Source organism: Xenopus tropicalis, chromosome 2 (assembly GCF_000004195.4).
Source record: "Xenopus tropicalis strain Nigerian chromosome 2, UCB_Xtro_10.0, whole genome shotgun sequence".
In the NCBI taxonomy this organism is placed as follows: Eukaryota; Metazoa; Chordata; class Amphibia; order Anura; family Pipidae; genus Xenopus; species Xenopus tropicalis.
The window spans coordinates 89,795,315-89,808,326 of record NC_030678.2 but is presented as its reverse complement, the minus strand read 5'-3'; positions in this window follow the sequence as shown (position 1 = coordinate 89,808,326).

Sequence of the window (13,012 nt, the reverse complement as noted above, 5' to 3'; positions counted from 1 at the left end):
CATAAGATTCAGTGTGGGTTTAAATGTCAGCGTGTGAAAGTATGGGGCTTGCCCAGGGTTTGTGAGTCAGTTGGTGTTTCATTGGGTTTTATTGTGGATTTATGTGTCAGGGCTCACAGTGCTGGGTTTGAACATGGTGTCTAGGTGTTAATCTAACTCTGTGTTTGGGGAAGCTGCACTCTGGTTCTGTCTGGCTCCCTCTCTTAATCTGCCTCTGTCTGGTTTGTGCAAAGTGTATCAGTTTGGGGAACGCTGCCAGACTGTCACTTTGTACATCATACTGTGCAGTGTGGAGCCCACAGGAAACCTCAGGTTAACTGTCTCAAAGCCTATGCTTTGGGCAGACATGAGAGAAAAGCAGAATTCAAGGCATTGGGAGTTGATCTTGCTGCATTTAAAACGTATTATTTAATAATGGCTACTTAATAAAGGAAAGACTTGTATTCTCTGACATTGAGGGAAATGCACTGTAAAAAGAGTGGCATAATACCCAGTTAGGCCCAGCTGGTTGTCACAGTCACACAGAATCTACATTTAGCAAAGGTCTACTCTGCCTGAAAATGTATGTTTACCCTAGGTATTATCATCTACATGTATATATTTCCCCTTCTATAGTTAAGGCTTACTGACTGAAGGGATTGGTTTTATTATTGTCCGTATTGGAGCCCTGTCCTATGGCTTCTAAAAGCTACTCTATATCATCTTAGGCATTGGTTGTATAAAGTATATAGAGTGCTTAATTTTTTTTTTTACTTTTGGACAGACACTATGGGGGAAGCTTTAAACATACAAAGACTGAATACAGAAATCCCCTGAGAGGGTTTTTTTTCATAGATGAGGAGTACTTATGCATCTTGGTTGGCTGTAATGGATAGGTAAGAAGCCATTTGTGGCCCAGGCAAGCGAGATTGGTTTGAGGTTAAAGTAGATCAAGTCAAGCAAACCATAACCCAGTTGCAATGACCTAATTTCTTTAATTTTGAAGTGACCCATTGTTAAAATGAAATGTATATTATATAAAAACCATGAATGACCTGTAAAATATATTTAGATAAACTGTGCTTAGCGATGTCACTTGAAAGATTTGTACATATTGATGCTAATGTTTCTGCTAAGAGATTGCCTCATTATATTATTAAAAGACGTTCTGGCATAAAATATTTAGCACTATATTTTCTTACAAGAGAAATACTATATTACATTTTAACATTATTTGGAATAGAGCAGGGCCTGATTTGCTAACAAAGGTGCTAAACTGTATTTACCAATAGCAGCCAATCAACAATTACCTTTGACTGTTTATTAGAACTATGTTTGTAATTTATAATTATTATTATACATACAGTGGCTTGCAAAAGTATTCGGCCCCCTTGAACTTTTCCACATTTTGTCACATTACAGCCACAAACATGAATCAATTTTATTGGAATTCCACTTGAAAGACCAATACAAAGTGGGGTACATGTGAGAAGTGGAACGAAAATTATACATGATTCCAAACATTTTTTACAAATAAATAACTGCAAAGTGGGGTGTGCGAAATTATTCAGCCCCCTGAGTCAATACTTTGTAGAACCAGCTTTGCACATCTAGAGACTGAAATCCTTGCCCATTCTTCTTTGCAAAACAGCTCCAGCTCAGTCAGATTAGATGGACAGCATTTGGGAACAGCAGTTTCAGATCTTGCCACAGATTCTCGATTGGATTTAGATCTGGACTTTGACTGGGCCATTCTAACACATGGTTATGTTTTGTTTTAAACCATTCCATTGTTGCCCTGGCTTTATGTTTAGGGTCGTTGTCCTGCTGGAAGGTGAACCTCCGCCCCAGTCTCAAGTCTTTTGCAGACTCCAAGAGGTTTTTTTCCAAGATTGCTCTGTATTTGGCTCCATCCATCTTCCCATCAACTCTGACCAACTTCCCTGTCCCTGCTGAAGAGAAGCACCCCCAGAGCATGTTGCTGCCACCACCATATTTGACAGTGGGGATGGTGTGTTCAGAGTGATGTGCAGTGTTAGTTTTCCGCCACACATAGCGTTTTGCATTTTGGCCAAAAAATTCCATTTTGGTCTCATCTGACCAGAGCACCTTCTTCCACATGTTTGCTGTGTCCCCCACATGGCTTGTGGCAAACTGCAAACGGGACTTCTTATGGTTTTCTGTTAACAATGGCTTTCTTCTTGCCACTCTTCCATAAAGGCCAACTTTGTGCAGTGCACAACTAATAGTTGTCCTATGGACAGATTCCTCCACCTGAGCTGTAGATCTCTGCAGCTCATTCAGAGTCACCATGGGCCTCTTGGCTGCATTTCTGATCAGCACTCTCCTTGTTCGGCCTGTGAGTTTAGGTGGACGGCCTTGTCTTGGTAGGTTTACAGTTGTGCCATACTCCTTCCATTTCTGAATGATCGCTTGAACAGTGCTCCGTGGGATGTTCAAGGCTTTGGAAATCTTTTCGTAGCCTAAGCCTGCTTTAAATTTCTCAATAACTTTATCCCTGACCTGTCTGGTGTGTTCTTTGGACTTCATGGTGTTGTTGCTCCCAATATTCTCTTAGACAACCTCTGAGGCCGTCACAGAGCAGCTGTATTTGTACTGACATTAGATTACACACAGGTGCACTCTATTTAGTCATTAGCACTCATCAGGCAATGTCTATGGGCAACTGACTGCACTCAGACCAAAGGGGGCTGAATAATTACGCACACCCCACTTTGCAGTTATTTATTTGTAAAAAATGTTTGGAATCATGTATGATTTGCGTTCCACTTCTCAAGTGTACACCACTTTGTATTGGTCTTTCACGTGGAATTCCAATAAAATTGATTCATGTTTGTGGCTGTAATGTGACAAAATGTGGAAAAGTTCAAGGGGGCCGAATACTTTTGCAAGCCACTGTATTTACATAAGTAAATGCTAAGGATCAAATGACAATGCTTCTAGAAGTTTCACTAAGCACGTGATTCTAATGCTAACAGAACATACTACTAATTAATGGAACATTTGCAGCGAACAGAAGACAATATGCTCCACTATAAAAAATTGTAGAGCTTCATGTTCTGGTGGTGGGATTGTTATTTCACATAAAGCTTAGGGTTTCAGTGGACAGATTATAGTGATAGGAGTGGTGGTAACTGTGTAATGATAATTTAGCTAGAGAGTGTTGTGTGTATATGTGTATATGTATATATATATATATATATATATATATTTATTTATTTTTTAAATATATATATTTATTTAAACATAATGTCTACGCGTTTCAATCCATATAGGATCGTCATCAGGATCCTATATGGATCGAAACACGTAGACATTATGTTTAAATTTAAAAAAATGATTTTATTTATCCTCCTGCCGTGAGTGCTTTCTAAGGATTGATATAAGTTGTGGAGGTTAGCACCCGGCTATTGTTTTGTATTGTGGTGAGTGCCAATATTGGGAGAGTATATATATATTTGTAATAGGTCTTTCTGATAATAATAAATAGTATCTTTAGAGAAGATTTTTTTCCTGTGTGATGTTCCAATATTTTCATCACAGTTTATCTGCTTTCTTGGTTGTTGGCTCATGTCTACTGATATTTTAAGCAGGACATGTGTTTTACTCACCATATCATAGTGGGATTACATCTCCTGGTAGAGACATTAGGGGTCTCTTTGGTCCATAAAGCAGGGTCAGTTCTAGACATTCTAGACATCTATATGGGACCAGTCCCTCTCTGAAATTAGTGTCCTTTGCAGGCTTGAGGTATCTTTGGGGAACTTAAAGGGTATTAAATAAGACTAAGTTGTTCTATGCATGCTAGTGCATTTGTGAAACCAGGCTATTGTTTAAGAACCCATAACAGGTTCCCATCATTACATTTCCCTTTATGTTTTACACATTAAAAAGAGGAAGTTGTTTTAGCAATAAATTGACTAAAGGAAACATCCTTCCTTGATGTGTCAATTCTTTTTTATTCCCATTTGCAGACAATAAGTGTACAAAAATATCAGTTCACCTGCCCTGGAAAATGGACAAAGCAGCGTCTCACAGCCATGAGATGGCACACATAAAAGCACCATATTCTATGAAAAAAGCAGTATATTCCCTAAAGCCTGACTGCTAGTAATTGCAGTGCATAATTTATATAAAATTACACCAATTTGATCCTTTCTGCATTTTTTTAAGCATCAATGGCTGCCCTAAGCAAAGTAATCGTCAGTGTGAAAGGTCCTCTGTGTTGGACTGAAACGTCGACTTACACCATTACATTTTTGCACAAAATTTAAGTCCCATGAGTGCTCTGTGTGCTACATGCTGATTTTATTTTTTGCAGCAGCACCTGGTTCTTTCTTACCTTTTTTTGAATCTGGACACAAGGACGCAAGTTTACTTGGGAAAACGGTACATACATAAGACTGGAATAAAATGGGTAAAAGAAAATATGTCAATGATGAGGGAATCTGTCCCATTTCACTTTCCAGTGGATGTTTTTTCCTCACTTCTACTGCGCCAAATTTTTTCTTATATGCGCACAATTTTTTTTTCACTCCAAATACATTAAAGTCAATGGGTCTTTTTGAATTTTTGCCACAGTTTCGCAAAAAAAATGTACCAATGGCTTCACTTATCACTAAGGGGCAGATTTATTAAAGTACGATCGCTCCGAATCCGACTTTTTCGTACTGAGCGTATTTTGCGCGACTTTTTCGTAGATTTGCCCGACTTTTTCGTACCTTTGCATAACATTTTCGTACTTTGAGACAAAATTTGTGTGAATAAAATAGTTTTGTTACGCTGAGTACAAAAGTTTTGGATTCATTCAAGCTTCGGTATCGTGACTTTCCTTGGGCAAGGTTGGAGCTGCAGAGTGCCATTGAGTCCTATGGGAGGCTTCCAAAATCATGCACAGAAGGATAAAAGTCAAAAAGGTTTTCCCGCCGTATATGATCGTTCGGATATGAAAATTTAGTGACTTTCGGATCGCCAATACGATATTATCGTGACTAATACGATTTTTCCGTAAGCATTTTCGTGACATTTGCGATCATCAGAAGTTATCGTATCCAATCCGAATTTTTCCCATTTCGGGATTCGAACTCGTACTTTAATGAATCTGCCCCTAAATGTGTCAATTCCTTAACCACATTTGTGTTTTCGTTACTTAAATCTTAAGGGGGTTTGTTATCTTTGAGAAATGAGCCTTCACTCCATAATTTCTGTAGAACATTATTCATTTGTTTCTAGAAGAACAGACCGTACCTACTGTACCATATCATAAATGTTCCAAATGTATATAAATGTATATGTGAAGGATTCAGTTCAGAATATACAAGGGTATATTAAATGAGAATAAAAATGGAATCAAATGGAAAAGGAAGCATGCAGATCACATGACACTAAGTGCAATATTGCAGTCAGATCATTAGTTTCACTTATTCTTCAATACAGGTGTGGGATCTTTTATGTAGAAACCCATTATCCAGAAACCTCCATTAAAAGCAGACTATTCTAATATTTTTTTAAATGATTTCCTTTTTCCTCTGTAATGATAAAAGAGTACATTGTACTTGATAGTTTCTAAGCTGCATGAATCCACATTGGTGGCAAAACAACCCTATTGGGATTATTTAATGTTTAAATGATTTTAGCAGCCTTGAGGTGTGTTGATCCAAATTATGAAAAGAACGATTATCCATAAAACCCCAGGTCCAATGCCTGTATCCAATACCTGTATTGCATGAGACTATAGGCCTTATTTGCAATGCACAACTGCATTAATCAATGCTAAGTGATTACGTATGGAGGAAGGCAAGTAGGGATCCTCCACCTGTCTCCGATCTGCCCATAACTTGCACATCATTTACACGCGCAAGTTAGGGAGTATCAGGAAGCGCAGATTGCATCAGTACCCTGTCTTTAAGAGCAGGTGGTAACGACAGGCCTAGCTGGGCCCCCTGACACTGCTCTCTACACCAAGACCAGCAAGTGCTCTGTAAGCGAACACTATGGAGCACACTCTTCTGCCCCTTAGCACTCCTGAACTTGAGTCCTTGGGGAAGTAAATTACCCCTTAGTCAATTGTTAATGTTGAAAAACCACCCCCTTCTCTCACAAAGCAGCAATTCTGTCATGCTTTGTGGCCAAGATTGTAGCTATCAGATGACAGTACATTCAGACCACAGTGGTCTGAAGTCCTGTCTGAAACTGATAGTTTACATGACTGGGAGGTTTTGGGCCCTAACCAGGATTAATAACTATTGTAACTGAAATGAGAAAACTTAGTTATGTAAAGCAAGCAATGTCACAGTAGATTTCATATAAAATTTCACAGAAAATTGCCAATTAATAAAAAATGTACAGTAAACATTTAAAGCAGCCATTTATAACATTTTAGCAAAGGGCTTGTTTATTCTAGTTTAATAATAGTCACCCAGATAATTGCACACACACATGCCCATTGACCTTCAGGAGTCACATTATTCTTTATTAACCCATTCCTTCCCAGATCACTGTTGGTGACAAGCCACCATTTTAACGAACACTCACTCTTCTGCAGGTGGCAAGGCTTTCGACAGTTAGCAAGCTGAGTTCATTTTCATATACATATTTGTTTATCTTCCCACAATTAAGGGGTCACAAAGAGTGTGTGGTTTATAAGTTTGCTAGAGAAGGCAGTCACAGCTGTGGGAAAGAGCTTTAAAGCAAGGCCAAATGGAACATATGTACAACTACATTACCCCATCAAAGAAATACTGGAAACGGTTTCATTCCCTTACATGAACGTGGAAAGCCAATTATATCCATTGAAAGCTTCTTGATCATATGTTAATAGACCAGTTTTTGTTATTTACAAAATGTTGTAAAACATATACCAAAGTTTATTAATTGAAAATGTGCTTTAGGATTATATGGTGAAAACATAGAGGGTATAAGAAAAAAGAAAAAATACACGTATATTCCAAAGGAATTCCCTTGTTAGTATTTTTCCATTAGGGCCATGGTTATTGGGCATGTTTAAATTTGTACTACCTGCTGTGGGTCTACTCCCAATGACATCAATGCAAAGAGTTTAGGCTTGATAATCACCGGTGCAAGGCTAAGGGTGGTGAATTTGTTATGAAGTAAATTGAAAGAAACATTGAACAATGGGTTTTTTGATACCCACTACTAGTAGCAGCAATCACACCTGATATTCTATTTGAATTGTACCATTTGTCACCAATTTAAGAAGCACAAACTAATGGTGGTCATATGTGGGCTACCTGCACGGAATCTTACCGATCAGCACATGGGCTAAATGGATGGATACCATACAAGGCACCATGCACATGCAGAACCACCTTTGCTTTGTTTAAATTGTTTGGGCCACCCACATGAACGATCAGAACAGTAGGAAGTGAAGCCGATGTGCAGAGATGCAGTTCTTCCTTACAAATCTGTGAGGAAGCATGTAGGCATTGATTCCATGCTAATGTTGTTATTAATATTAAACACACCAATATACCAAAAGTGATGCTATCCTCTTCAACTTGTGTGAACATATTACACGTAATAGTTTTGGACTCAAATAAGCGTCTTTTAGGCTGAATAACAACAAACCCCACATTGTGGGTAAAAAACTATTGGCATCCACAAAAATTGCTCTTTGTACCATTTGCCGTATTTATAATTGAGCCAGTGGATGTTAGAATTCTAGGATTTCGGTTTAACTCATGCTTATCCAAAAATGTACTGAAATGGGATAAACAAAAAATAACAAAAATATATAATTTTTTTTTAGATTATAACCTATAATATCCTCTTCTAGGCATCTTCTATGAATAATACTATTATTTTGATTTATATGCTGTGGTTTTTTTAAAAAGGCAACAGAGAAAGCAACAATTTATGGGATGAATGAATGTTATGCATTGCATTGCATGTGATGATAAAAACACATATTTCAATGCATAGTTTTTGAGGCAAGATATAGTAAATCTTGTTCAAAGGGAAACAGAGGCGGTTAGTTACAGAAGCAGAGTATCTGGTTTTCTGCCATGGGCATGTGGTTATTAAGATCCAAGACCTGGGTTAGAGAAGTGGGTAAATGTAATCTAAAAAATATGCCAGGATCAGTTAAAATAATCTGCCACTCAAATCACCATTACTATGTTATAAAGGAAAACAATTTTGTATACAGAGTGTTGGTTTTGGCTCCGAGTGCTAAACAGGACTGCACCTTTAATAGCTGTCAGTGTATATTCTGGGCCTAATTGGTTTCAGAGTTGGCGCTGCACGTAGGAAGACGACAAGTTGTCTGTAGGCATATGAATATTACTGTTTTATTTCATGTGGTCACAGATGGAATGCTGTATTTCATTCCTACAATCAATAGAAGCCACATGTATTCTCAGAGAGAAAATGAACATTTTAAAACAGACACAATAGGTCTGGTTTTGGTATATAGTATGTAAACTAACAGTTTCTGCAAGGAATGAGGGTGCCCGGCACACACAGGCAGTAGGGCACTGGGCTGCAATATTAATCATTAGTGATGAGCAAATTTTTTCAGCAGGCATGGATTCATGATGAATTTCTGCGTTTTGCCATTGGCGGCTTTCTTCTGCGAAAGTGGTGCAAAAATTTGCAGTTGAAAAAAAACAAAGTTGCACACAGAAAAAAAATCGCCAAAAAAACATTGTTGCACGTCAGTAAAAAAAATGTGTTTCGCAAGTTTTTCGCCATTTCAAGCATTTTTTTTTATAGTTTCACAAGTTTAGGGCACGCAGCCGGTGGGGACACCTGCAGGGCCCTGGGGTGGGAGCCTGTCAGTCCGACCCTGACTGTAACCAAAGGTTTGCCATTAGTCTAGTAGTAACCCATATCAGCAGGTAGCATTTACAGGTTAGCTGTCTGAAAACAAACATCAAATTTGTTACTAGACCCAAGCAACCTATAGATACATACATTTTCCCAAAATATCCATTTTCCATATCATTTGCCTGGGTATCAGATGCTTTAAGATTTCTTAGAACAGGGCTGTGCAACTGGAGGCCCTTGGGCCAGTTGTGGGCCTTCAAAGGATTTTTATGGCCCTCGGTCTGCTCAAAGGCTCCATAGACTTCACTGTGTTAATATAATCTGGCCCTCCAACATGCTATATGAAAAATGATTGGCCACACTACAATAAGTTGGACAGCAATGTCTTAGAAAATTAGAAGCTTTACTCAACATATTAGTCTGGTTTCTGAGACCTTTTTCAAGATCGCAATGCAAAAATATAGAGCAGCACCCATGCCGTGCCATTAACAAAAGTTATAAATGAGCCAGTGTTTAATATACAAAATAAAGAAACCTAAATGACATAGGAGTATGTCTGTAATTCACCTTTAAATACTTCAACTCTTTTTCCCTCCATGGCTTAAGAAAGAAATTATTTTCTATATTTTTATTTTTCTATATTTTTTTTTCTAAAATTCACATTTTCCAAAAAATGAATTTGGTTTCCACCTCTTAAATTTCCCAGTAGCAGCTTAGTACCTCAGTGATAAATTGCTACAATGTATCTGATGCTACTGAGAAATGTACCATCTAATGTATCAAAGTTTAAAAGGTTGGCAGCCTAGCATAATGGCAAGGGAAGCAAGATTAAAGGAATACTGTCATGGGAAACACATTTTTTTTTAAAGTGAAAAAAACGAACTAAAAACCATAATGTCTAGAAAATATAATTTGTAATCAATTTTATGTAGCATAGGATGTTTGCTCAGCTTATGCCCCTGTCAATGCCTGCTTGTTTTATTTAATAAGATAAACTGAAATGAGAATAAATATGAGCAAAGGCAATGAAATCATATGGTTTTCTACCCTATTGAATTAGCACAGAACAGTAAATACCAAACTGCTAAGGACCTAAGGTTGAGGCTAGAGTCACACTCTCTATGGGATATTGCATCACCAATTTCTGGAGTCTCCCTGCTGACAACCATGTTAGTTTGTTGCCTTTGTCAGCCTTTGGCCACACTGGAAAGTCACAGCATGTGGCAGGAGTTGTTCAGAGGTTATATTAATGTTACAGACTGGTTTTATACATAACCACAGTGAGAAACTGAATGATACAAAACAGCGGTCCTGCCCAAGATATATTTTTTTCTCCTTGGTTTTGGTTAAGGTTATTATGCTTTAAAATATTAGCTTTGTTTCAAAACAAAAGCAAATAACCAACCTTTCTCCATACGCAAAATATAGTTGGACCACCCACTGCTCAGCACACTTCACTAAAACCCATATGCACACAGTGGTGGGTGGTAATCACGTGTGTGCATGCAAAGTCTTTTGTGCACTCCAATTTTGGTTGGGTTTACTGGATTGCGGGTGTCCACATATTTGGAGTGAAACATTGCCAGCACCTTTTCCTATTTTGGTTCCTAAAAACAAAAGGCTTTGAAAATATATTTTTGCTAAAAGTATTCACTCATTTTTTTCCTCCACTAAAGCTGTGGGCTCACACAGTGTGGCTTCTGGGTTGGTAATACAATATATCAGAGAGGCCTTTTGCCTGGAGCCAATGCCATCTACAGTACCCTGTTGTCCCCAACCATACCTTGGTATGTACGTACATGTTAAGCCTGCAGAAGCACATATCTCCAAAATACTGACCTAGAATTATAATTAATTAAACTTAAAAAAAAAAATATTTACATACACAGAGCCTGTGTTTAAAAACAGAAAACATTTTTTCCCTTTCAGTATGTTACTGTAATCTGTCTACAAAAAAAGGGAAGAAAATCTTATGCAAAAACAGAGGCTTATAGATTGTATGGGGTTGTTGAGAGACAATAGTCTGGCACTGAGGAAACAATCCATTTCAGTTTAAGGAAGCTCTCCAGTGTTTTCTTGGGGTGGGCATGTTATATTCTGACCAAGAAACCAGACAGACAATGCAAAATAGGATGTATAGTCATGAAAACGAACAATTCTCACGAAGGCTCTTTAGCTTGAACAACAATTCTACTAATTTTTCTCTTGCAAATGCATGTGTGTTTCTCTATACTTAAGAAACGCACAAGGTATTCTATATTAGTGATTCAATACAAATAGTAGCTGCACACACCATTACAGATGTGGGTGCTTAACCCATTAATTCACATGTTATATCTCAGATGGTAAATAGAGATGTGGCTGGACATCCAGGAAGTAGCATTACCCAAAAGATTCACACAAGTGTGGGGGTTTGTTATTCCTACCAAAGCATTCTACCGTAGTGTCCAAGCAGGAATAAGCAACTTTTACTATATCTAAAAAATTACTATACCATCTACTGGCCATCTAATCTGGTAGGGTTGTTGCATACTATACTTTCCAAATATTACAACCCCCTGCACCAATACATAATCAGTGTCATGTCAAACACAGATTATTAAAGACAAGCAGGATGTTTACATGAAGGCAATGAACTGTATGCACATTAAAAGTAATATAAGGGTGTGTACCAGTTTCAAAGACCCAGAAATGTTTACCAGGGTAACCTTATGCAAGTCATTTGGTGAACATGGTATCCACCCACGTTAAATAATGAATTGTTTAAAGAAAACAAAACCCCCAAACAACATAGGTCTTTATACAAATATAATGCACAAAACAGCTTATATGTAAAACCCTGCTTCATCCAAATAAACCATTTTCATATAAATATACTATTTTAGTAATGTGTGCCATTGGGTAAGTCTAAATAGAAATTTGCCATTTTAAGTACTAACACAGTACACACAAACACACCAAGGGCACACATACATGCTAGATCACAAAACTGCTACTATAGGCACCTTAAAATCCGTATATAAAAAGCAATCAATCCAGTGACCCAGTCATTTATACTTTATACTTATCACCACTGGCGATGGCATTGGATAAGAAAGTTAAAGGAGAAGTAGAGTAGAAGAACTAAAGAAGTAGTGTAGAAATGCTACACAATATGTGTTGGGCTTCTGTTGTAGCCCAAGGCAACCACAGCCCTTTAGCAGGGAAGATCTGTGCCTCCAAAGATGCCCCCAGTAGTTCCCCATGTTCCTTCCTGCTGATTCCCTGCACATGTTCTGTGCTACTGTCAGTTACTGAGCTTAGGGGCCAACTCACAATATACTGTATATATAGAATATAAATGTCACAAATATGAAGCTATAGTAATTAATTTAGATTCATCTTACATGCTAGCTCTGAAACCAGCGCAATTAGCATCACATTTTAATAATCAGCCCTGTTACATCAGCTTGTATTACAGCCCAGCCTTATTTTCTGCTTGATAATTTGTGATGACCCCTAAGCTTAGCATCTCAAAGGCTGCCCAGCAGCACTGAGCATGTAAGTGTTGCAGACACTTTTCCAAGATGGGGAGCTCCTGTGACAACTGTAAAGACCTGGATCATTGCTGCTATTAAGATGCTGAAACTTTAAGCAGTTGCAGTACGTTTAGTATATAAAATATGGTATTGTTAGCCATATTGATTTAGGGTTTAGCTGTCCTTTAAGGGCTCTGGCACACGGGGAGATTAGTCGCCCGCGGCAAAACTCCCTGTTCGCGGGCGACTAATCTCCCCGAGTTGCCTTACCCTGCCATCCATGGGATGGCAGACGCGCCGGGGCGCTTTGCGTGAAATCGCGCCGCCGCGTGTGCCATCCCGCCAGCGACTTACATGTTCGCCGATGGGATGGCAGGGGAAGGCAACTCGGGGAGATTAGTCGCCCGCGAACAGGGAGTTTTGCCACAGGCGACTAATCTCCCCGTGTGCCAGAGCCCTATGTGTCAGGCATAATAAATATGGCTCTTAAGATTGGTACATAGATCCCTAGTGACCGGTTAGCACTTACAATATAAAGCTTCACATATTCTTTTAACAAAGTTTATATCTGCTTTCAAGCGTTATGTTTTCATGTTTAGTTGATTTTGCTTCTAGTAAAACAAATGCCTTTGAATAGCTGAAACACAGATCACCAGATAAACTGATGTCTAGGATTTGGCTTGAAATGAACCCAAAAATATGCAGTA